Below are 9,668 nucleotides of genomic sequence, written 5' to 3' on the forward strand. Positions count from 1 at the left end.
TATATCTTCACTATCTTTAATATGCTACTTTCTAACTGTACTTACTTATTATTGGACTCTTCTAGCTCTTCTAATCTTTGTTCGAAGATCTGGAACCCTTTTGAAAAATTTTCAAATATTCTCTAACTTCTTCCTATTTACTCATCTCTTTTCTAAGCTCGGCAATTTATTTCCTAATTTCTTATTTTATTTACCTCTCCTCCTTATTTTTGCCTTTCTTCGCTTATCTATATTACCTCTGTCATCATTTTATGCATTTTATCTAACGTTCAATTTTTAACTTCTATCGTATCTCGATTTTCATCCTTTTCTTCGTATTTCCCCCTGTATTTCTCCCCGATCCATTCTGATTTTTTTCCTGTGGTATTCTGAACATTTTCTAATTTCTTAGTGTCGATCCTACTTCTACCTTATCTTCACTGAAACTTTAATTCCGGAAACGAATGTCTCCAGTGGTCACTCTTCTATTAAATAAAAATTTCTAAGTGTCAATCAGTCGAATTTTTTCAAACAATTTTCACGAAAATTGTCAGCTAGGTTTGAAATCCTAAGTTCACAAGATTTCCTTAAAAAGGAAATATCCCTCAAGCGGAAGCAAGTATACCTTGTGTACTCGGTCCCAAGGGCACTCTTTTTCTTAAGTTTTACTGACTGTTTACTCTGAGCAATATTTCAGCTTTCTTTCGGGATACCGACTTGGTATATTTTCTTAGGGCTATTTCCCATTTAAAAATTTCAAAGACGAAAAAGTCTAAATTTTCTAAATCTAAAAATTTGATACTTGGCTAAAAGTGCTTTCTTGTTATGACTTAGAAAATATTGTCTAAAATGAATTTCTCTAGTCTAATTGAAAGGCAGAGCGTAGTATACCTATCAAGCCTGGCTGAGGAAGTTAGCTTTAGAAATTGAAAATACCTTTTTAGAGCACTTAGCCGCTTATGAGCAGACGGAAGTATACCTCTCCGCCCCTGACTAAGGAAGAGGCTAAAATTCGAAAACGGAGAATATTTTCTGATGACAAAGGCAGTAAAAGCCCTATTTTAAAAATTTAGTTTGGAAAGAGAGTTTCTCTCAGATACTGGATAAATCTAGATTGTACACTTGTATTTTATTTTCCCTTAATCCTCGTCCTATCCTTTGCGACGCAGGTTGGCGAGTACCTGTAGTGAATAGTAAGATTCATTCAGGCTATCATTTGTTTAGCATGCGACCATTGTGGGGTGTCAGTTTGGCCCTCAGATATCATTATTATCCTGTTCACACCTTTTGAATGTATTACCTGAGTAGTCTGAATGCCAAAGATTTAAATACTGAAGAGAGCAGTAAATAATTTGCTTAATCCTATCTGTTCTCTACGAGAGACAAACAAAAACTCACCGAACCTTATCTAAAAGAGATTGAAATTTCCTCCGTGTAGGAAAGATTGAGATTAGAATAAGAGTTAAGTATTATTTGAATTACGTATGCTAATAAAACATTCATCACGAAGATAACGAGTTTATTAATTATTGGATTTTATATGAGAAAAAGTTGAATTGAAAAATACAAAAATAGAAAATACGTATTGAATGATGAGAAAAGAATTTTATCTGAATAATAATTACAACGTATGTGAAATTTAACGAATAAGAATAGCTCAGGGCATATAAAATAAATGTATTGGAGGTTTAGTTAGTGTTTTTGAATAAATTTATTCAGAGCAAATTGAAATCTTATTCTTCCTCCGTGCAAAACCCCATTTATTTATAAAATAATTCGAGCAAAATAGTGATTGTTCACAAAGATAACAATATAGCTTCTTAGATTAATTCTATGGTTTTTTATATCTTTCCGAATAAGAATCTCATTCACAAATTCCGACTACTCTTTTTTCGGTCTGCCTTTGTGTACGCTACCATTTACCTTACCTCGATATACTTTTACCATCAGTCATTCATCTTTCATTCTCTCAATATACCCAAACCATCCCAGCAGATTGCTTGCATTCTTGTTAAACAGTGAGCCGCCTTACACTGTACACTATTTGCAGGTTTAAAATGCTAAAGTGGGGATGAGCCTAAGCTCAGTACTCACTATTGAGCATAAGCTGGAGTAGAGAGTAAGTGACCGGCCTCTCTCCCTCTTATGCGACATATTTAGGCTTTAGATAAGCTGATGCTCAAATTGCCCAACTTGAGCAGTTTAAGCTTGCGACTAACGTAAGGTGTAAGGTAACTCAGTGTCTTTTACACCATATTCTTTACATATTCGCTCGTTACTAACATTGCGCATTAGCGTTTTACCGCTCACAATAAGCAGGTATTGCATACCAATCGCGTTAAACTTACTATTATCCTTTTCTTGGAATATCCAGCTCTCGCTAACGTACAACACCATGTAGAGCGTAAGCCCACAGCGTAGATGGCAACGTGATATGCGTAAGGCCAGTATACACCTGAGATGTTCGCCATATAATAAGGAACGTAAAAATGGGTGCCTTACAGGTCAGAGTGGATGCATGTAGCGGTGGCAACCTGGCAAAGGTGTCAATTTTAACAGTTAACTAACTTGACTCGGATAAGGTTAAAAATGAGTGTACATGTAGAGGATGACATTAGAAATAGCACATGTGTTGCAAAAGTATTGCCAGCCGGCTTCAAAGTCGCCTGAAATTCAGGTGAAGTTTCGTGAAATTTATTTTACAGGAAAATGTTTTAAACAAAAGTTGGCCCACTCCCAGAGATGCATATTGTCGTTATAAGATAAATTTTTTCATAAAATTGATACATTTGGAGAAACCATCAATTAAAGAATTACCATACAAATATAAAGCCGTTTTTCTTTACAAGTCATTTTATCGAAAATTTTTAGAAGAGAAAAGAGTTTTTCCTTTACAGGTATACTCCAACATTAATAAGAAATTTCTTATCCAAATCTTAATATTATTATGGTATTTCTGTAATCGATGTTTTCTCTTAATGTATCGATTTGATCAAAAAATGATATAATAATAAAAATATGCATCTCTAGGAGTGGGCAAACTTTTGTTTGAAACTTTTTCCTGTAAAATCAATTTCAAGAAATTTCACCTGAATTTCTGGCGACTTTGAAGCCGCCTGACAACACTTTTGCCTCCAAGTAGGTGCCTGACAATGCGCAAGTACTATTTCAATGCATGAATAGAATAAGTTCGCCGAGTTATTATTCTTGAAATTTTTTAGTAGTATCACTGACGCAGGGGATCGGAGTTTTCTAATATAAATGTTCCTTCTTTTCCCGTGTAGAAACTTCCCCGGTTAACCCTAATACAACAAGGTTTCTGGTCAAATCCCGGCCAGGCTACCCCTGGCTGGGTTTCATGGACAGGAACCGGGAGAGAGCCGGTCAAGCTACATTTTTCTCGAATCACGTAGTCTGGGGCCGGCCGGTTATTGACCGGGCCAACCCTGGTTATATCGTATGGTCGAGAGCCGGCTGGGCACTGGTCAGGTTAATGTTTTTGTAGAAATTACACATTTTTTAAGAGCCGTGATATTATCAAACACGTAATTATGGATGCTAGATGAATTATTATTTGAAAATTATAATTTAAAGATTTATTAGATCAGTAAAACAAAAATGAGTTTTTTTAAATTCTTTAAAAAAAACATTAAATTTTTTCGAATAATTTAACATTTTAAATTAAACTGTTATCGATTCTGCTATGTGCAACAACAGAAATGATACAATTTTTATACACTTCTCTATATTCAGACAATGTTTAGCCTGTACAATTTCAAATTTACCGCCAGATATAGCGCCTGCCGTTTCTGTGGTCTGCATAGACACTTAGTAATTTTCAGTTTTGCACTTGGAACGAGAATGCTCCTTGCACTCACGTCGCGTCGTCTCTTCGAAGTTCGCAAATAAAATCGAGACTCGTAGTTAAAATCAACCTTAATTCAGTAATTAGTTTTAATCCCCCACTTAGTGTGTGAATAATTATTATTTTAAATTAAAATAAAGTCTTTTGTATACAGTTTTTACTTTCTTCCTTCCTAACTTTAAATCACCACGTGGCTTCCAAATGGCTATGCGATTCTATCATCAGTAAATAAAATTCTACTCTAATTTTCTTGCCAGAATCGGTTCACTTGATTTGACTTTTAAAGTTCACCGTAATCTTTACGATAAGCTTTAAAAGATAAAACAAGTTACCAATTTCTCGCCTGATGCAACATTTCTTAAACGCTTTTTGGCCGGAATACCCGACCAGATCCCGGCCGGTATTGAAGCCGGGATCCAACCAGTTTACCGTGACGTTTTTAGCCGGATCGCGGCCGGATTCCCCGACCAGCGTCCGGCTTAAAGCGGGGCTATCCGGCTAGGACCCGCCAGAATCCATGATTGGATTCCTACACGGGTTATTTTACCTTTTAGTTCATACTATTTTGCATAATTATATAAAACTAAGATAATACGACACCACTTTTTACATTTTTTTTTTAAATCACCATATTGTTTTGCAACAGATAATTATTATATTATTTATAATAAACCTGCCTATATCAACGAAAAAAGGACGTCCAGGGTAATTATAGTTCTCGTACATTATGAAATACATCAAACATTATTTATTGCAAAACAATAATATTAATTTACTCAAAGAAATTGAAAATAAGTATATTGTGAATTATGCCTGATACTATATAGTATATGTTTAGAATCTTTGAATATTTTTTTGTTTAAAAGAAAATTATATATATTTTTTTTTTTAATAAACATGGTCATCTAAAAACTTCATTATTTCAAACATAAGTAATAAATCTCTGCATGATTTCATCATAAAATGAGTGACACTCTATAGACGAATAACATCGCTTGAACAGATGAATTGTAAATCCTTCTTCTTTTCCGTATCCAATTTAATTTTCATCAAACAAATTTTATGCTTAAAATTTTGTACTTAAAATCCTGCTGATGCAGGATTTCGAACTTTTTCACAACTAAAGTTTCCCTTTTTAATAAAATAAGTTTCCTGTGAATCTAGGAAATTAGGTCAGATTTAATTTTGCCGATTTAATCAAAGCCAACGATGACTTGCAAAATAATGAGTTTACGTAAAATAAAAGTATATCTTAACGATGCATAGGTGTATTTCAAATATTAGTACACCAGAGACTATCTTTCGCGCTAAAAAAGCTAGAAAAACTGTATCAAAAGAAAAGTCAATTGTATATGGAAAAGAAGGATTCAAAATTGATGTGTTCAAGCAGTGTTATTCCTCTAGAGTAACACTCATTTTATAATGAAATTATGGAGTGATTTATTACTAATGTTTAAAATAATTACTTTTTTCGATGATCATGTTTATTTACAAAATATGCATAATTTTCTTCGAAAACAAAATTTTCAAAGATTCTAAAAATATATTATATAGTATTAGGCATAACACACAATATACGTATCTTCAATTTCTTTGAGTAAATTAATATTATTGTTCTTCAATAAATTATGTTAATGCATTTATTAATGTAAGAGAACTATAATTATCCTGGTCGTCCTGTTTTCGCTAATATAGGCAGGTTTATTATAAATAATATACTATTCAATTATCTGTTTCAAAACTATATTTTATTCAATAGTCACCACACTGCATGCTATACTATAATTAATTCATAATCTAGTGATTTCAAAATAAATGTAAAAAGTGGTGTCGTATTATCTTAGTTTTATATAATCATGCAAAATAGTATGAATTAAAAGCTGAAATAAAAAAGGAAAATTTATATTAGAAAACTTTGAGCTCCTGCTTCAGCGATACCACTACAACATTTCAAGAAAGAAATACTTCGGCAAACGAACGCCTTTTTCCAAACAGTTCGGAACCAATATCTTTTTCAAACAGATTCGGAACCAACAACTTCTTCAACCGAACTTGGAACCAAAACCGTTCTCTAGCAGATTCGGCACTAGCACCTTCTTCAAGCGAATTTCGAACCAACACCTTCCTCGAGCAGATTCGGAACGAACACCTTATTCTACTCAGGTGTCGATTTCTAATGTCATTCCCTACATGTACACGAATTTTCAACCCTGTCCTAGTCACCTTAGTTAACTTTCCAAATTGACACCTTTGCCAGGTTGCCACCGCTAAACGCATCTACTTCGACCTGTCAGGCACCCATTTCTACGTTCCTTATCATTAGACGTACATCTCAGGTAAAAATTAGCCTTATTCGTATCACAGAAAAAAACGAAAGATAAAGTTTACATCGATTTCGGGTGAAAGATTCACCGCAACAAAAATTAACCTTGCCGGATAAACTTTACATGAATCGAAGATAATTTCCAATTCTTAACCGTGCCTGGATAACCTTTCGCCTAATAATCGCTTCATTTTTATTTGCGATGTAGCTAGAATTGCAATGCCAGCGCTATCTATCGCCGTTTAACTTCATAAAATTGGAGAGACCTGGGGATTTCCATATGTCAGTTGATCAGTTGCTTTCTGCGCTTTTTGCTAAATGGTATTAAATAAGTTCTAATTCATCTACAATAATCTAATTTATTTCGGAGAAGATATATCAGTTCGGACAATTTTTTTTCTTCATATTTTCTGTTTACTAATTCTACATGTGTTACCGAAATCTGCTCACTTTATGGTGATGCAGTAGACTAGATAAGAATTATTCTCCTAACCTCAGTGAAACTTGCGCCAAAATATGTTTAATTCTTAACCGTTTGCAAGTCTTGCCTGCAAAATTCTAACTTTTGTTTTCTCTGTGTTGTTTTAAATCTGCTGTCCCGATTTATAATAGGTGTAAATATAAAATTATATATTGCCACTTTAGCTTCATCTGATATATTTTTAATTCTGATATTGAATCCTACTATGCCAATAACCTTCTTAACATCGTTTCTACGCCTATCTGTATCTCTATGTTGCTTCAGTAAACACTTGTAGACACTGAAATCCTCTAAAATATAAAGAATTGGTGGATAAATTATCGGGAACAAGATAATAACATAACCTTGAAAGATCAAAATTACGCTAACGTTTTCAGCTGTTTTTGACACAATTTTTACTTTTCTCTCTTGCAATTGCATTCGCACTTAAAAATTGAACTGAACTGTAGCCCCTTAAACGCGAATTAATTATTTTATAAAAAGAAATATATACCACTATAAAAACTGAACACCGAAATCGCTTTATGAAACCACCTAACGGTGAAAAATACTGAACTTTCTTGGACCGCCTCTTTTGTCAACGTCGTTCAACGAGTTGCGCCTGTACGTCGTGTATGCATGAGAATAACTGTCCACAACTTAAATGATAATGAAAAAAATGATCAAACTATGAATACAAAACAGGGATACATAAATTTCCTCTCTGTAGGGAGGTTGGCAGGCATCTCTAGTATATTATGGGACATAAATGGAAGGTCCAGAAATATCCTGCTAATGTACTAATTGAACGGAATGCTCTTGATTATTATTTTAGTACAAAATATTAAATCATTTATGATTTTGATGTCATTTTTCTGGGTGAATTAATTACATTAATTATGATAAATAGATTTTACGACGCTGTTTATACAATCGTCCGGTTCAACTTAGCAAAGGTACCAAAAGTTACTATAATTCCGATGATTTACCATAAGTTACAGAAATTGTCGACAATTTTTGGAAATTCAAGTACTTTTTATGATCGGGCAAAGACAAGAGCCGAAGTTATAAGGCATAAAGAAAATGGTTTTTCCCTTTTTGTCGTAAACTTGATTTTAGCAAAAATGGTCACGCTTCTTTTTGAGATCACTTAATCCACACCATACTTAATTTCGATCGGATGCTTGAAAATGACCTGGAAATGTAATGAACATAAACTGCAAATTTCGTATACCGCTAAACGTAAGCAGTGCCACGCCTCGAAAGTATATGCATTCATGCACATGTTCAATGTGCATATTAGGTGCATAATGGATGGTGCACGCACATACGTGGTAACGGCAGGTAATGCGTGCCTCATCGATCTCCTTCTCACGGTTTCTCCATGAAACGGATGAAGGAAGGCATGGAATAATGAAACAAGAGGACAGAGAGGGCTGTTGGTTGGATAGTGGGTGAAGGGAGGGTTCGGGAGGGGTAAGCAGAGGATAGAAGAAAAAGAAAAAGAAGAATCGAAAGAAGTTATGAAAATAAGGCGAAGCCGGAAGGGGGCGTACGATATGCGCATGCGACGATTGACACGCAACGAACAAGCTCTAATTTTAGATCTTGTCACTCTGACGCCAGGTGGTGCCCCTCCTCATCCATTACACGCGTTTACGCACACGGAGGCACAGTGGTCACGCACGATTCGCCAGTCACATAAGCTTTAACACGTTTTTAAAAATGATCAATTCTTCAACTGTAGCAAAAGTTTATGCTAGATATTAGACACTTCAGTAGACAACTGACCACATTTCCTCACTTCACTGAACAAAATAGGAGTTTAAAATAGTTATTCTGACTTTAGTCTAGGCACTTGGTACACTGAGAGAAATTTCTGGCACTGGGAACATGATTGTGACTAGTTAAAAATGTCCTTAATTACTTTTCATAGTTGTATCGACAAATGGCTTACCCGTCACGTTACCTACAAAAAGTGACCATTGGAATGAGAAAATCTAGTCGCAGCAACTAGGCGTTAATTCTTGCGACTAAGTTGCATGGTTACAATGACCAAATTTTGAGAGTTCTGCCGTCGAATCTCTTAAGTAATATGTTTTTTTAAGTTAAATAGTAAAAAATAATTTCTTGTTTTGAAAAAATACTTTGTTATGTAAAATTAGAATAATTAACAATGAAACGTTTATAATCATTATCAAAAGTATCAATTGGAACTTCAAAAATTAAAATTCCTTTATAAAATGTACGATTATTAATCAAAATAATCAATAAGAATAATCAATGAATAAAACGCATTTTAAATGTGTAATTCTAAAATCTATTGAACACGGTAATTTTGAAGAAGATGAATGATTTTATTCTATATAATTATAGAGCTTTATTGGCCGTTCCCCAAAATCATAGCATGTTTCTCTTTGTTGTGATTAGAATGTCGATCACCGATCAATTCACGAGGCAATCCAGAACAAATTTCAAATAGCAGTATGATGAATAGTGTTAGGAGGAATAAAAAATTAGACTCAGACACGAGTTTAATATTCTTACCTACCATTTATAGTAGAATACTTTAAAAGCAGATTCGTTTAACTCATAAAAGAATTAGTTTAACGCTAAAAGTATGCACTTTAATGGTTAAACGTTTGCATTTTCAAAACGCGATGATGCGATTCCACGCATGCGCGAAAAATTATTTTTCGGTAAGAGTACGTCTCATTTTAACCGTTGAATGGGTTAACTGTAAGAGTATTCCTTTATCGTTAAGAGGAATTTTCTGATAGTGTAACAGCTGACACAAGCTTCAAAATATGAGACGCGTGACTAGCAATCACGTCATAGTAACGAAGATTCTAGTTAAAGCAACCAGATTTTATTGTGCTCCCAGCTCTTTTTTTCTGAACTGCATTTTATCTTGTCATAAATACTAGAGGCTATTTTTCTCAGTGTAGTTTGGTTCCCGAAAAAATCCCACATCCAGTATTATTAACAAGAAAGTTTCTTTAAGGGGTCCTTGTTATAACTTATCAAAAATTCTACACGGA

The sequence above is a fragment of the Belonocnema kinseyi genome, chromosome 3, assembly GCF_010883055.1.
Source record: "Belonocnema kinseyi isolate 2016_QV_RU_SX_M_011 chromosome 3, B_treatae_v1, whole genome shotgun sequence".
NCBI lineage: Eukaryota > Metazoa > Arthropoda > Insecta > Hymenoptera > Cynipidae > Belonocnema > Belonocnema kinseyi.